The sequence below is a fragment of the Prionailurus bengalensis genome, unplaced genomic scaffold (genome assembly GCF_016509475.1).
Source record: "Prionailurus bengalensis isolate Pbe53 unplaced genomic scaffold, Fcat_Pben_1.1_paternal_pri Un_scaffold_85, whole genome shotgun sequence".
Classification (NCBI taxonomy): domain Eukaryota; kingdom Metazoa; phylum Chordata; class Mammalia; order Carnivora; family Felidae; genus Prionailurus; species Prionailurus bengalensis.
In genome coordinates, this window is record NW_025091184.1 from 28931 (window position 1) to 42460 (window position 13530).

Sequence of the window (13530 nt, forward strand, 5' to 3'; positions counted from 1 at the left end):
TCTACAGTCACTGCTGGTCCCTCATCCTTCTCCACCATTAGAACTCAGCCATTTCCTAAGGACAGATACCTCTCTGTCTGACCCCAAGACACCATGGAGTCAGGGAATATTTCCAAAATAATTGAGCATAAGCACCCCATCAATCTAGATATAGGTAGTTCCCATCACCCCGGAAAACTCCCTCAGGCTCCTTTGAAGAAAGGGTGATCTTGCTTCTATCCTCCATCACCACCATTTCTGGCACTTTGTTACCTGTGTGTACAGGAACCCCACTGTGTGCACTCAATGGGGAGTGAGAGTAGATGGCCCTAGAAGCAGACGCTGACACAGAGACAAAACGATGAAAGGTAGATTAGGGGACAGTAGGAAGGAGAAAGTGGAGGGGACAGGATGGGCAGGGAAAGCATTCAGGTAGATCTGACACCTTCTTAAAATGTATATACAAACACGATTGTCACCGTGAACAGTCCTCTTCAAATTTCAAAAGAGTTGTCCTATAAGGCAAAGAGATTTTTGGTTTATTTCCCTGTGATCTTATGTTTTCCTACATGCATTCTGTCTTCTGTAGTTTATCTGTGGCCTCAGATGAACACTGTAGTGTGTGGCTGCATCTGTGAGATGATGTGTAATAGAAAATGATTGTCTTCAGATCTAGGTCTCTGAATGTACACATTCTCATAATTATCTTTTCTTTCATTGTGTGGCAGGCCCGAATTATAATAGAAAAACGAGGGACATTGTCTTATTTTTAAAACAGTGATTCCCACTCCCTGGGCTGAGTTGTTAACAGTCTTAGTTTAATGAACTCCCGTGACCATCTTTTTTGGAGGATCATTGCGTGGAGATATCTTAATTGAAACTGTGAGAAGCGTGTTCCCAGAGATTTTGCAGATGCCTTATACACTGAATGTCTTCTTTTTCTCTTGTTCTTAGAAACAAATATTACCCCTGTTTTCACAGATAACACAGCTGAGGCTCTGTGTAGGTCCCACTGAGAACTGTATTAGGGCTGAGACAGCAGGAACACAGGCAAAGCCTCAGGATATTGTGTGAGAAGTTTGAGGAGATGCAAAGCTGTAGTCAGGGTGATGACAGGGGTCCAGCAGTGGTGGCATCTGGCCAGCCCTGAATTGTAGGATGACTCAGCTGATCTAGACCCTGTCTCCACTTTTACTCTCACTGAAAGATATGAACTTGGGCATACAGCATTTTCATAACACCAAGTTAAATTCCCATATCTCCAGGGCTCTTTTCCCCCACAAATATCCAGAACCTTCAGGAAAATCCAGGGAGACAACAATCCTTTTAGATGATTACCTGCATGCACTTTGGCAACACACTGACATTTTGGAAATGAACACTGCATTGTGCACTGAGAGTGATCCCAAATAGCAGTTCCTTATGGGTCTCACACTCCCTGCTCAGGCTTTGGTCAGGAATGACCTCCAACTGCATCTCACTGACCCCAACACCCTCCCCTCTGTACCTCCTCAAACTCCGCTTACTGTGCTCAACTTCCCTTCTATTCCTGTATGATTCAAAGTTCCCCCGGTTTTGCCCTGGATCCTTCACTGGTGTTTCCATTTTGATGATCACAAGGTCTGCATCATTTAATGAATGTCCCTCTTTCACACAGGACACCTGATGCTCTAAAAGTTAGGGGTGCACCTCATTCATTACAGAACCCAACACATTGTGTCTCCAACATATGCACCAGTACTGCTGATACGTCTGCTTTTGTGTAAAAACTCCTCTTTCATTTGACAAGAGAAACGTATAGCTCACTGTATTACAGGGACATGCCACTGCCCATTGTATGTATGGCCTGAGAAACTTGAGATATGCTACAGTGTCCTCAGTTTGTAGTTGGATTGCCAAGACTCACAACCGTCTCTACATCATTGCCACAAAGTCAATCATGAAGAAGATGAATATACTTTACCAGCTACTCATCCAGTTCAGGTCATCTTAACAAATAGAGTAGGTGGAGGAGGGGGATGTGGCCCCTAGCCCATGACTGGTGGTGAAGGGTGGTCCATGGGGTACATCCTGCAAGGCAATCCTGGGAAAGGACCAGGACTCTTGCATACAAAATAGCCTGAGGAAAAGAAATGAGAGGTATGTTCATAGGATAGAACAGAGCACTAACACCAGCAAAAAGCAGAAACCCAAAGAAGCAGTGCTCATATCCTACCAGCACCAGGTTCTAAGAGGGCAGCATCAGCACCAAAATCTCTACCCATACTTTGGGTCCTCACTTTGAGGTGAGGAATGGATGTGATTGGGATAAACTAGTGTCCCCATGTGTCTGGAAACGTAGAAACAGCAAGGGCCCTTTTCCTAGAAGATTTATAGGCTGAATACTAAATTAACAAAGTAGCATATTCCAGATAGGAAGGCAACTATGTCCAGGATCACACTCCACCGTTCATCCCCTCCACCACAGAGGCTTTTTATTGTGTATGTGAAGAACTACAGAATGAGAAGGAATGACAATGCCAGTGTCCACACATGGAATCATAGCCCTTGTGGCTCAAAGCTCTGCCTCTAAGCCCCTGCCTGTGCCCAAACTACTGTCCCGACAATGGGGTCTCCTCCTCTCTGGAAGTGCTATCCATGGGCACAGAGACACATGGGGAGATGGGGATCCTGAGGGCCTGTAGAGGACCTGGGAAAGCATGCTCTTAGAGAAACAGATAGCCTATATATGTTAGTTGGGTTCAGCTAATTTATTTGAATTCAGAGGTACTTCTCAGCTTAAGTACAGTACATTTTGCAGGGTAATTGTGTTCCCTGGAAAAATGAGCTGAAATTCTAAAAGACAAAATTAACACAAATGCACTTTGTTTTCATGTTTTAGCTGTACCTGTGACACAGGACACGAGAGAACGTGCTCATGTGAACACAAGTGAAGGACACCGTGGGGAATTGCCACACAGGTAATTTTGGATTTTTTCTCTTCACAACTTAAGTTTCAGTGCATGTTTTCTATGACAAATATGCCACCTCTTATAGTTCAGAGTATTTGTGTCCAGGGCACACCTGAGGGGTTTCTGGACAGCATGTTTACGAAAATGCTGATGGGTATGAAATTTACATTCTAAAGGACACATACAAAAATATAAGTTGGAGTGAAGGCAGTTCGCATTTTCAAATTGTAACGATACCCACAGATTTTTCTGAGCACGTTAAAATCCTCAATAGAAGGAAACAGGAGAGGAAGACACAGCAAGAGCAATGATTCCACACTGAGGAGATCCACAAAGAATGAGGCAAGGTAGGAGACTTCCAAGTGGAGTGTGGTGTCATCCTCCTTGATTTATTCCAGGAACACATTGGAAAAGCCCTATGGTCCCCACATTTAGGCACGCTTAGCTGCTCAAGTTACCACAAACAGATGCCAGCTGGAAAACGGAATCCCATAGGCTCAGTGGTAAAGGTTTTGCATTTGGGAAAAAAAACAAAAAAAGCAGACATACCATATGACACACAAACCAGAGACAATGGCAGGAGAGTGTCCTGTACAGAAAGATGTGGCAGTCCGTAAAGACTTAGAACTGAAAATGGCCACAGCATTTACTTTGTGCTTCTCAGCAGTTTTGGCAGAGCCAGTGTCGATGTCACTCTTGGTTGTGATACCTACTTCTGGATCTGCAAAAAGCCCTAGAAGGGATGGAGGTTTATTCTGATTTGAGTAGACTGTTTGGAGGTCAAAAACAAAACAAAAAACCCTCCCCTCATACTTCCGACAACTTAAACTCTTTGCCCTAGTGAGATCCCAAATTACATGCACAGGGTGTCCCACATGTCTCCGGTGATCCCCAAGAAGAACTTGAAGAACCATCCCTTATAACTTGATGAAGACTCCTAAAAGCCCTGATTCAGATGTATTCATCACTCATCGAACAACTATGGATGGCTGGGGGCACAACTAGATGGACATACATTACGTTGTGCCTCATGCCTCACAGATCCCAGCATGTGGACTGTGTACAGGGCATTTCTGCTGAAGCACTATGTCTGATTTACTGCATACAGCCCCATTCCTTCTCCAGAAGAGACGCCTGTACCAACCCATGGTGGGGGAAAGGACAAAGATGAGATCCTGAGAAACTTGAGGAATATGGTAATGGCAGCAGACACATTCCCCTTGCATCACAATGGTCTGTGGTACCGCCTCTGCACCTTGGCCCAAGACCTAACAGTAACAAAATAAGGTGAGTGTGTTTTACAAGTCAACTCCTAGTGCTCAGATCGTCTTACCAAGTGTTGCAGGTGGAGGGGTTCCGGGTGGCCCCAGGGCTGCCAAGGTTCAGGAGGTGTATGTGCCTAATAGTCCATGGGGGCGGGGCGTCTCCAGGGTAGGGCATGCAGAATCGTCCAGTTAACGGAGGAGGTCCCCAGGATCCAGACTGCCCTGCAGAACAGAAGTGAAGCTACATCCATATTCCAGACAAAAGAACCACTACCAAAAGCAGCTGTAACCCAGAGAAGAATGTGTCAGCACCTGCCACCTTCTCTGCCACCAGGATCCAAGAGAGTAGCATCAGTACCTGAAAACTCTGTCCCTGCCACTGGATAGCACCTACAGCTTGGGGTAGTAGATGCAAGAGGTTAACCTACTGCCACCACACATCACTGCCCACGTCTGTGGAAGAAAAGGGCAAGGGTCCTGTCCTAGAGGGTTAACAGAAGTAATTACAGACTAATGAAGTAGCATTCTCCAGACAGGCAGCCATCCATGTCCAGGTTCACCCTGCATCCCTCCTCTACAGCGACTCCAGATGCTCTGCTTTTGCTATATTAGGAACACAAAAAAATGAGTGGGAATACACGGCTCATATTCTGCTCATGGAATCACAGCCACTCCAGGCAAAAAGTTCTGCCTCCGGACCCTCACTGTGCCTCCTCTGCTCCTCTCCCTGAGAAAGGAGTCTTCCCTCTTGAAATGTTGTCAAAGGCCTCGGAGACCTCTGGGGAGTGGAGGATGCCTGGAATCTTGCAGGGGAATGAGAGTCTTCTGTGAAGAACGAGTTACTTGTGGTGAATGTCTACAAAGCTCAGATGTGTTCATCTTAATTCATAGGGAATTCTGACTTTAAGCATACTACAGGACACAGAGTCATTATGTGCAATGGAAAAAAAGAAGGAGAAATTCACATAACAGATTTCATGCAAGTGTTTTGGTATAAAACTCCTGGTATGTGTCATGAGACTGTATCAGCTCTAACAGTGACTGGGGACACAACCAGAAACTGCTCATACAAACACAATTGAAGGACACAGTGTTCAAACTATTTTTACCTAAGGTATAGCTGGAAGGATTCTGGGCAAGTCATTTACTAACAAAGACAGGAAGGTGATGAGTGATTACATTGACTTTATCTATGACCACTCTAAATGGCACAGGGCACAAAATATAAAGTTGGAGTCATGATGTCGTTTCTAACAGGTTCATCTCCTAGCCAGAATCAAGAAAGGAAGACACAGCAGCCACACTGTTCCCACAGAGGTGAGGTCTGGAAGGGGTCACCCAGGCCAGGAGACTTCTGTTTGGAGTGTGCAGTCATCCTCCTCTCATTATTTCCTGAAACTCACGGAAAAACCTTAAGGTACTCAGTATCTAAGTGCTTTTGGCTTCTAAACTTACCACAGAAAGCTGACAGACTAAAAATTGAGAAGTCTGTTGGCTCCTGGGTTATGAGTATGCATTTCGAAAACAAAGAAGAAACAGACATATCACACAACACGCAAAATGAGACAAGGCCGGGAGAGCGTGCTGTACATAAAGATGAGGGTTTCCCAAAAGAGTTACAACTGAGAATGGCCCCGGCATTTACCTTGTCCTTGTCTGCATTCTTGGTACAGTCAGAGCCGCTGTAACCCACAGAGGTTTCAGCAGTTTCTCGATATACTAAAGACCCTAGAAGGGACAGAGGTTTATTCTGCTTTTAGAGGACTGTGCGGAATGAAAACAATCCCTCAACTCATTCCTCAAATATCTTAAACTTTTCCCTACAGTGAGGTCCCTGACCAGAGGCAGAGGGTATCCCACATGCCTCAGGTGACCACCAAGAATAAGGGAGAGAACCATCCCCTCACCTTGATAAAGACCTCACGGTGCCCTAGTTCATGTTGTTTTGTAATTAATCACATAACTGTGGACAGGTCAGGCACAACTAGCAATTTAGAATTCATCAGTAAAACATTTTTCTCAGTATACATCATGGGAAATCACGATTTCATTCCAGATCAAGAATAAATATGCGGATGCTTGGATTCAGCATCCGACTCTTAATTTTGGCTCAGGTCATGATCTCACAGCTTGTGAATTCAAGCCCAGCATTGGGTTCCTCACTGACAGTGTGATGCCTGCTTGGCATTCTGTCTCTGCGTCTCTCAAAATAAATAAACTTAAAAAAAAAAGAATAACATTGAGAATACTGGTTTGGTGTATATCCTCAATGAGTCCTCAAGAAGGGTGCATTTCTTCAGACTTCAGGCAAATTGTTCAATCTCCCAGCTTATCTACAAGCTGCCTTCCACATGAGAGCAGTTAGTATATGACGGAAGACTAATTTTACACTATTGAGAAAAGAAAAACTGTGAAAAGTTAGCAGTGAAGCTGCAGAGTTGCACTGATACCATCAGAGGACTAAGCTAAGCTTTATGGAACTCGAATTGAGGGATGTAGGGCTACAGTTCCCAAAACAAACAAAAATAAAGACCGTTAAAACTAGTGAATAAATGACCTTCTCTTCAAACTAGTCTTCATATTGAGTCCGGGTGGGAAGAAGGATGAGGCCCATGTCCTGTCATCCTTTCCAGGCTCTTCAGACAGGGGGATGCTAGAGGAGGTGGGAGGGTCACCATCAGAGGAGGGGCATGAGCTCCACCAGTCACAGGGACAAGTGCCTCACTGTCTGTGGCACCAGAGGAGAACACCCTTCTGTCACCCCTTCAGACCACCTGCCATCCTTAGTGCTTGTGATTCTTTCCAGACCACACGATGATCACCCACAGGAACAGGCTGCACAGCAGAAATTAGACTGCAGCACATCACAACGTGCTCCTTACCTCTCCTTGCAGGGTTCTGCATCTCTGGTCTTGCAGCCATTGGTTTCTGCCTTGTGTATCCCTCAGGCAGCCTCTTTGCTTCCATCCCGTCCAGTCTTGGATACAGAAAAATAATGGACTTCTATAAGAGTTGCAACACCACGTCGTCTCCTAGACAACAAACAGTGCAGGCGTCATCCCTGGAAACACCCATAAAAACGCAAGTCAAATGACCACACCTGTATTTCAAGTAAGCGACCTCCCTGCCCTGCTCCGCCATCTCCCTGTCCCAGATCTGAGTCTTGATCTGGGGGAGAAAAAACACATCCACCTTCAGTCGTGCCAGACTGTGCACCAAAGAAAGAGGAGGAAACAAGAAAACACTTACCTAGTTGTCCTGAGCATTCTTCTCATGAACTGCGATCTGAAAAAGCCAACAATGAAAAGCCCGTGGTTAGGGATTCCAAGGGCGACTACACTCACCCGCGTGAGGTGCTAAGAGTTCAGTATGTCAGGCAGAACTCAGGTTACCTGGTATCTAAAGGTGAGCTCTGCCTGCTGTTCCCGTGTTTGTTCAATTTGTGGCCTGTGAGTTACAATTGCTCTTGTCAGATAAGGCCCAATATTGGGTATGATTTTAAATAAGCTGCCCATGTTCCCAACAACCTCATATCTGTCCCCTGATACAATTTATTATTACACATGAAACACTTTGCCCATGATTATCAATGTACAGTAGGATCAAAGCTATTGTTACATCCTTTCCTTACTCATTCCATGCCTGTAGGGTTCAGAGTTCATAGAATTCCTTCCCATTTTCAATCTTTGTCTAACTCCTCATGTGACAAGTGTCTTTTATCATAAAGATCTATTCTTCTATAACTTATATCCTCACCATGTTTCCCAGGGTTGCAAAGACAAGGGCCATGAAATGGCACTACCACGTTGATGGGTATGATTCATTGTACGACACACTGCTTTCCTACAGATGATGACACTTGACACCACCCCCGAGGAATGTTAGCATGGACAAAGTTTCCACACAGTCTGCTCACTACTTGAGATCTGCAAATGTTTAGAAACTTAATTGTTTTATTCTTTCTAAAACTGACCTTTTTTATCTGTTAATACTCTATGCATATGTTGACTTTAAACTTTTCAAAAAGATTAAAAACCAAAAAATTAACAGCCGTTTCATGAGCTCCTGGTAATTACTAGCTGAACTCACTTGTACTTGTTTATTTCTTCTGTAGCTATTTTTTTCCTAATGTTTATTTATTTTTGAGACAGACAGAGAGTGAGCACATGCATGAGTGGGGGAGGGACAGAGAGAGATGTAACAGAATCTGAAACAGGCTCCAGGCTCTGACCTGTCAGCACAGAGCCTGACACGGGGCTCAAACTCCCGGACTGTGAAATTATGACCTGAGCTGAAGTTGGACGCTTAAATGACTGAGCCACCCAGGCGCCCCTTCTGTAGCTATTTTCAAATTTTACCTGCAGCTGCTAGCTGATTCTTCTTTGCCACCAGTTCACAGTGTCATTTTCAGCTTCCTAAGATGGGAAAGATACATACACAGTCAGGAACAAGGTTCAGAGGTTCCCCCTTTTTACCTCGCAGCACTCTTGAAGGCCTATGCAAATATCCCTTCCCCAAATTCTCCCATAAATGCACAGACTGACAACCCAATCAGAGAAATGAAGTGAACACCCCATTTAAGTTCAAGAAAATTCAACTTCTGTCTGCTGCCACGTCTCTACTATTGGAACTGTCTTTCTAGTTCTCGTTTCCTCTCCTTTATCATAAAGTCATCAAATAACATTGTACTTTGTGCCTTCCCAGAGTTGGTCTTTTGTTTGATATGGTGAAGACTCATTTCATCAGTGAGTGAAAAACCGTATCTGACCAACTGTACCCATTAGGATGAATCAAGGGATCATCACTAGTCTTACACCTCCATGGGGAGCCCTGATTCTCAGTCCAAAAGTTGTACCATGACACAGGCAATCACCTGAAAGACGACCTTCCAGAATATGGTTTCACTAACATTGCAGCTCACTCCCAGACATCGTTAGCGTTCAGGACTGCAACCCCTGCCTCCACCTTCAAAAGGCCAATCTTAGAACAACATCATATCCTGAAGTACAACCTGATATGAACTGTCACACAGTCTGGGTTTACTTCCAGGAAACAGATTTCAGGTGGAAAACTCTCAACTTCATGGAGCCAAATCTACTTTAACAAGACTCATTCCATTGATAGTGAAGGCAGCAAAAGGCAATGCTTGGCAAGGCTGGGTTGCTGTGTTGCCCTCAGACTATTCTCTTTGTGGTGTTGAGACGGATTCAACTTGACACTTGATGTACTCAAGAATCACATGCAAAATTGAAAATCTCTTAGCAAATGACACAAAAGCACTAGACAGAGAAAGGCACATGCATTTCCTTCTGGCCTCTCAGGCAGTCCTTGGGCAAATGCATGCTGGAGTGGTTGTAATGTAGTGGCTCTGTTGTAAGGGGTTGAAGATAGAGAGGTGGTCAGGGTGCTGTACCCACTCACAGAAAGAGCTTACGAGTTAACAAAAACAAGATGCCAGTGAGACAGAGCAAGCCCTAACCCCAGCTGTGGGAAGGACGAACATAAGGAGTCTAAAGTCCCCCATCTCCTCCTGAGAACAAAAGGAAATACTGTACAAAGAAGGAAACATGATTGAATGCACCAAATATCTGACAACCCCACAAAGACACACAAGACCAAGATGGAGAAGAAGGAAGCCCAGGACAAAGCCAGCCTGGCAGTTGAACCCAAACTCCCTAAGACTCATCTTTGATGTAGGGGGCATACATTTGAATGACAAAGAAGCTGAACAACTTTATGGGCACAGACTTAGAAGTAAACAAGTGTGGTTCAGGGGCGGCCAGCAAAGATGAGCCCTAGTGAAGCTGCGGGCTTTGGCCAAGACTCAGAAGAGTTACACTTAAAAAATCAGGGGACAGGAAACAACTTGACTTTCTTAGGGATTGGGCCTGCAGTGAGCAATCTCACTGGCAGAATGGATGCAGGGATCCAGTACTGCTGGTACCCCTACCCATTTTCCGGAAAGCAACTTCCACTGTTTATGCAGCAATATAATTCAATTTTTTCCCCACACATTTTTGACCCATGTCTGGTCCTGAACAAAAATGACCTAATTGCTGGGTGACAAAACAGTGTGATGCGATTGAAACCTATAGGACAGTGTAGGTGGATCCAGAGTCGATACAGGTACTAACGTTATTAATGATGGTACCTTCCCTCTTCCACCCCCAAAACATGGCACAATGTGTGACAAGCACTTAGGAGAAAGGAAAATGCAGGTTACGTTACAGAAAGCAAGGTAGGAAGGGAAGGTCCAATTCTACCAAATGCATTGGGCAAAAATACTCTGGACCCAGTTCCAAAAGAAATACAATTATCTCTACTGGCTGCCATGTTCTCCCATACAATCCTGTCCTTGTGACAGTTCTCACATGAACATCTTACTTTTCTAAAAATTTTTTTAACGTTTATTCATTTTTTGATAGAGACAGAATGCGAGTTGGGTAGGGCCAGAGGAAGATATAGAATCCAAAGCAAGCTCCAGGCTCTGAACTGTCAACACAGAGCCCGACACGGGGCTTGAACTCATGGACTGTGAGATCATGACCTGAGCCGAATTTGGACGTTCAACCGACTGAGCCACCCAAGCGCCCCCATCTTACTTTTTTTGTAGGCACTTTTCTTTGTTCATAGAATTCTTCCAGGTTATGTGCTTTCTCCTTCAGCTGTTTGACTTTTGCTTCCTTTGTGGCTTTCACAGACCTCAATGCATTACACTTGTCTTCCAGGCGTTTTTATTTTCTGGATAAAAAAAAGGTGTTTTCTCGATAAACGTGCACATGACCTGAGTCTTGATTTTGGTGAGACACAAAAAGCGCAAGAACCATGAAGGCATGAAAGTATTCTTTCCCTTACCAATGCAAAGTTATTTCCATCATATGGGGATTTCTCCCCAACAGAAAATATAACTTCTAGTTGACAGTTATTGGACCTCAAGGCTCTTAGCTCTACATCCTCGAATTCAACATTGGCATCTTGTGGTTAAGGCAGATATGAGGAAAGACTTTCACGGAAAACTGATCACACAACAATTTGTACCTCACACAGCAAGATCATGCATTGCAATCAACAAACACTAGAGGCATGAATATAACTATAAGACAAAGATGATGGAAAATAGTTCATGTCTAACAACTCATGGCTTTCTTAGTGGTATACGTATGTATGTATGTATGTATGTATGTATGTATGTATGTATGCCTGTTTATCCCCCATTCACGTTGAAAATTTACTATTCAGCATTCAGAGAGAAAGAGACTATTGAGCACCTGGGTGGCTCAGTCAGTTGAGCATCGGATTCTTGATTTTGGGTCAGGTCATGATTGTAGGATCATGTGATCCAGACCTGTGTTGGGCTCCTCACTGAGCATGAATCCTGCTTAAGTTTCTCTTTCCCTCTGCCCTCTCCCCCACTTGCATGCCCCCTCACTAAAATTAAAAAACAAAATCATAAAGCACAATTTAAACATTTTTAAAGGGAAAGGATTATACACTTTGGCTATCACCCTTTCTCTCTCAACTATATTTGGGTATTTTCTACATATCTTGGAGGGCAGAGTTGAATGATGTGATAATTACCTAGTTGTGAAAATAAAAGATAACTCCTAGTCCTTGAAATAGCAAAACTCATCTTGGCGGTCCTAGTAAAATTCCAGCTCATTGGTCAGAAAGAGTTTTGGCTCCCAGAGGCCCACTGTCTACTGTGGTAAATGGCAGGCAAATATGCTGTGCTCACTTCACCCAATGAACAAAAACCCTCCAAAGCCAAATTACGGTAAAACTCAGCAGCCAACTCTTACCACTTCCTGATTCTTCACATTTCTTTCTCTCTGAGTTTGCAAGGTAGCAAGGGCACTTTGAACGGTGTCATTTAAAATTTCATTAAAGTTGGTGCCTTGGGGGCTCAGTCAGTTAAGCATCTGACTTCAGCTCAGGTCGTCATCTCATGGTTTGTTAGTTTGAGCCCTGTGTCAGACTCTGTGCTGACAGCTCAGAGCCTGAGGCCTGCTTCGGATTCTGTGTCTCCCTCTCTCTCTGCCCCTGTCTCTCTCTCTCTAAAATAAATAAACATAAATAATTTTATGTTTACTTGTACTCCACATGTACAAAAAGATAGAGATCATACCGTGCACAGTTTCAGACCCCAATGCTATGAAACTCTAAATCAACCACAAGAAAAAATTTGGAAAGATAACAAATACTTGTAGACTGAAGAACATCCTATGGAACAATGAATAGTGGAATGCAAGCTGCTGCAGCCACTCTGGAAAACAGTACGGAGGCTCCTCAAAAAGCTAAAAAGAGAACTATCCTACGACACAGCAATTGCAATACAAGGCATTTATCTAAGGGATACAGGTGTGCTGTTTTGAAGGGACACATGCAACACCATGATTATAGCACCACGATCAACAATAGCCAAAGTATGGAAAAAGCCCAAATGTCCATTGATGGATGAATGGATAAAGAAGATGTGGTGTGTGTGTGTGTGTGTGTGTGTGTGTGTGATGGAGTATTACTCAGCAATCAAAAAGAATGAAATCTTGCCATTTGCAACTACATGGTTGGAACTAGAGGGTATTATGCTAAGTGAAATTAGTAGTCAGAGAAAGACAAATATCACATGACTTCACTCATAGGAGGACTTTAAGAGACAAAACAGATGAACATATAATGGAAGGGAAACAAAAATAATATAAAAACAGGGAGGTGTACAAAAAGTGCACACATAAATATGGAGAAAAAACAGTGGGTTACTGGAGGGGTTGTGGGGGGGGATGGACTAAATGGGTAAGGGGCACTAAGGAATCTACTCATGAAATAACTGTTGCACTATACGGTAACTAATTTGGAGGTAAGTTGTAAATAATAAAAACTAAAATTAAAAAAAAAGAATGAATGGGTGAACCACGAAGTTAAAGGGAAAATTAAAAAGTACATGGAAGCCAATAAAACTGATAACACCACAGCCCAAAACCTCTGGATGCAGCAAAGGTAGTCATAAGAGGAAGTTTAGCAATCCAGGTCTTCCTAAAGAGGGAAGAAAAGTCTCAGATACACAACCTAAGCTTATACCTTAAAGTAATGGAAAAATATCATCAAATAAAAACCAAATCCAGCAGAAGACAAGAAATGATAAAGATTACAGCAAAAATCAATGCTTTCAAAACTGAAAACAAAAACAAAAACAAAAACAAACAACAGCAACCCCCCCCCCCCAAACAGAAGAGATCAATGTAACCAGAAGCTAGTTCTTTGAAATAATTAATAAAATTGATAAACCACCAGCCAGTTGGATCAAAAAGAATAAGGAAAGGACCCAAATAAATAAAATC

General features: G+C 43.5%; 2 long non-coding RNA genes across 4 annotated transcripts; one reads left to right on the forward strand and one right to left on the reverse strand.

Annotated features, from left to right (window-relative positions):
• Positions 1-2536: 2536 nt before the first annotated feature.
• On the forward strand, positions 2537-8249 carry LOC122478544. 2 transcript variants are annotated; one of them, XR_006296084.1, is made up of 3 exons: positions 2537-4217; positions 5453-5612; positions 7144-8249. It is a non-coding gene; the product is annotated as an uncharacterized LOC122478544 (long non-coding RNA). The 2 variants fall into 2 exon arrangements; XR_006296083.1 differs by lacking the exon at positions 2537-4217 and having other exon boundaries at positions 4412-5612.
• Positions 4312-7617, reverse strand: LOC122478545. Of its 2 annotated transcripts, XR_006296086.1 has the most exons (4): positions 7588-7617; positions 7445-7480; positions 7078-7363; positions 4312-4417 (listed from the first exon to the last, which is right to left on the reverse strand). It is a non-coding gene; the product is annotated as an uncharacterized LOC122478545 (long non-coding RNA). The 2 variants fall into 2 exon arrangements; XR_006296085.1 differs by lacking the exon at positions 7588-7617 and having other exon boundaries at positions 7445-7548.
• Positions 8250-13530: the final 5281 nt, after the last annotated feature.